The sequence below is a fragment of the Zingiber officinale genome, chromosome 1B, assembly GCF_018446385.1.
Source record: "Zingiber officinale cultivar Zhangliang chromosome 1B, Zo_v1.1, whole genome shotgun sequence".
Taxonomy (NCBI): domain Eukaryota; kingdom Viridiplantae; phylum Streptophyta; class Magnoliopsida; order Zingiberales; family Zingiberaceae; genus Zingiber; species Zingiber officinale.
The window spans coordinates 95366521-95370032 of record NC_055986.1 but is presented as its reverse complement, the minus strand read 5'-3'; the positions used below and the strand labels follow the sequence as shown (position 1 = coordinate 95370032).

Below are 3512 nucleotides of genomic sequence, written 5' to 3'. Positions count from 1 at the left end.
CCAACAAATAGGTAACACCAAATCCCCCATACCCGACCCCCAATTCTGTAGAACCCGATAAAGCGAAGGCATCAAAACAAACTACTTAACCAAGATCGATCAAGGAGACCGAACATAAGGGAGATCCAGAAACAGAGTGGAAAGATCCCGAACCCAGTGTTTATTAAGAAACACAATTGAGAAGAATAGTAGTTAATTTAAAATAACTTGAAATCAAGAAACAAAAGACTAACAACACAAACTAAAGACTACTTCTCTACTCTTCATATTCATGACCATTTAGCAATACAATATTTTGTCAATTAAAGGACAATAATGAGATATCAAGTGTCCATGATCCCTTTAACATGAGAATTGCTTCTGAGTTTATTTCCCATGACATGTAAAAGTAAACCTTGATCAACAATTCATATAAATTCCTACTTGAGCAGTGGAAATGTTTAACCAGATTAGTGATTCCTATCAACCAAATGCAACCATGAATTGTTGTTTACTATCCATCAGCTTGAACCATAAACCAGGGATAAATACACCAATTTTATATTTCTTCTATAAGGTAGTTTGCCATTATGTTGCTAGTAGACTACATTTAACAATATAAGCAGACATTTACCTTTAGGCATGTTGATTGTGATCAATCTATTTGTAGTTATCTATTCCAATTTTTTTTTTAATGTCGTCCACTAGAGACAAGACATAAATAATTCTACAATTTCTTGTCTATTCTATGATGTTAGATATTGTCAACATGGTCAACCTATCTTTATTCATTTGGGGTCGCATACGCTAATGCAGCAAGAAGGTCACAACCTAGCCATCAACTCACCAAAATGCCTAAGTTCATTACAAACTATCAAGAATTCCTTGTTAAGTATCTATTCGATCTTTGCATTGTTCACCTATGGTAATTACCTGAACACCTTTTGCATCTAATGACAAAAGACCTCCAGACTTAAGCTAAAGTTGTTTATTTAAGCACGTTATAATTCCCCATTCAAATTAAGAACTATAATGAAGGAAATCTTACAAACATGTGGACAAAAGTAGTCGAGTTCCTGACGAGATGGCTGGCGCATGCTGTCCCTTAGGAGTGTGCTCTGATACCAACTGAAACATCTCGATTATTTTTTTATTTTTTTTCAATCCCTCTCATCAACTACTATCTGAATGATCATAATGTAGTACCATCAAAGAAATTATCATAACCAATGGGCACGACAGTATCAAACTAGGTTTATCAAGTTGAACAAAAACTCCTCAAACAGTTCCCACCCAAATGACAAAGAAAGGAAAAATCTCTCGCAGTAAACCCAATAGGCTCTGTACTCCCGGACAACGGACAGAACCATGCGTCCATCCCGCCTCCTTGTCTACTCCGTCCGAGGGCCTTCCGGCATATCCTGGAAGTCATCCTCACCTGTAATAAAAATGTCGTGAGTCTACGACCCAGCAAGTTCAGACCAATATGCATAAGAGGATATCTATAAAGTAGAGGAGATAGTAACTCGAAATCAAATGAAAGCATAAGCCAGATATCATATAGCAAAAGAAATACTCAGTGCACAAGTCATCCTATATAGCTAATATGGTGAATATGTCACATATCCGGTAACCACAATTTGAGTCAGTCAACAGTCCCATGATCCTAGAGGTACCTCGTAGAGAACATGCATCCAGTCATATAGCCGAAGCTAACATAAATTCCAGTATCAGTAAAGTTTGGATGGGCCCTCCCCGGAGCTCATCTCGGGTCACCCATCCCGTACTGTCACCCCATATGCTCATATTCATTCCTACTAGCCATATAAGAGAAATATAATTTGTTCGTAATATGCTGCACAACACAGGATATAGATAGAGCTATAACTTAAAGATGCATAGTGAGTTTACTCATATTAACTAACTGTTCTCTAATCAATAGATAAATAACTAGCAGTCCAATTAATTCCTCATTCTTCAATTCTGTAACCATTTCATGACTATATCCTGTACACAGTTCAGTAACAATCCATATAATTGATAACAGTTCCTATTTTGGATGTTACCAACTAAAGCATGCTGTCATATAAGAATTAAGCTAAAAGAACTTACATCTGATTCATTCATGACTCCATGATTCCATTATCAGTACTATAGAAACAAACATAGCAGCTAATGACAAAAGTAACAATCTGAATACCAATCTAGCAACTCAAGGAGAAAAATAAAAACATCACGGACCAGTCCTCATACTATCCACATCTTGTTCCAATAACAACCGGAAACAGCAAGAAGGTCAATCAACGTTATCCATTCCCAAAACCACCTCAATTTGGAGAATAGAATAGCAATCAATTGGAACAGCAGAAGGAACAAAAACAAAACATAAATCAGCAATTCCATCTGAAGTTTTCAAATACCCAAGAAGAAAACGGAACACCCACAAAATCGACTTGAAGACCTCACAAGAACCAACACCAAGTCCAAGCTCCACCGAAAAACTCATAGCACAACTCATTCCATCAAATAACATCTCGGTTAGACATATCATCAAGCAGCTAACATTCAGAAACTCGCAACATCAACAACATGGAGAAAATCGAATCCAATCCCAATCATTGCCAAGTGAACCTCGCGAAAATCGCAAACCTACAATTCCACTGCCAACCGAACTCCATCGATACAGAATGCACTGGCGAATACTAGGGAATCAGGCGAACCAAGCGAGATCTACAATGAAACCTCCAAACCCACACGAAAATTCTGATTAAAGCCACCATCCGACAAAAATCTCACGACAATCATAAATTCTGAAGCATAAACCCCACAAACATTCCCCGAATCAAAGGAAAACACTGAAACCTCGGTTAAAACACAAGCATCACTGGATAAGGTGAATCGCGATCCTTACAGTCACATGGAACTTGTCGATAAGGACTCCATCAACTCCCAGTTCCTTAACCAATACCTCACAGATATCGCAACTTGCATAGAGATTGGACTCGCCTTTCGTGTCCTTGCGCCTCTGCCAGACATCCCCGCTCTGTCCTTGCTACCACCCGAATCCAAATGTCCTCCACGGATCTAGCTGCGGGATGCGAGGCTTGATCTGAGCTCGAGTCTTCGGTGAGGAGCTCTGCCGATTCGGTGGAGTGACTGCCACCAGGGAGAGCCGGTGATCGCGAGAAGAAGAGGCGTGGAGTCGGCGTTTTAGGGCAACAGTGGGCAGGCGAAGCTGACATACTTTTATACGTAGGTTACTTAGCCTACCCAGGGTAATTAAGACTAATGAGTTCCCTACCTATTAGGGTATCATACTTGTCCATCAATTTTAACAGTTCTTTCTCCTTGAAATATGATGTTTAAATTCATTTGTACACTCAAAAATTTCTAAAATTCATAGAATATTTTTTTTTATATAAGTTACTCCTTTAATTAGCGCTTATGTGACCTTAGACATTTTTTTTTTAAAATAAATTCATTAATTTCGCTCGTGGTCCTTAGTCTTCTTTATGTAAAACTGATTAAAATAA

At 38.4% G+C, this 3512-nt stretch overlaps 1 long non-coding RNA gene across 1 annotated transcript; it reads right to left on the bottom strand.

Moving 5' to 3' along the window:
- Window positions 1-1179: 1179 nt before the first annotated feature.
- Window positions 1180-3259, bottom strand: LOC121969908. Its single transcript, XR_006108722.1, has 2 exons — window positions 2891-3259; window positions 1180-1417 (listed from the first exon to the last, which is right to left on the bottom strand). It is a non-coding gene; the product is annotated as an uncharacterized LOC121969908 (long non-coding RNA).
- Between the last annotated feature and the right edge of the window lie 253 nt (window positions 3260-3512).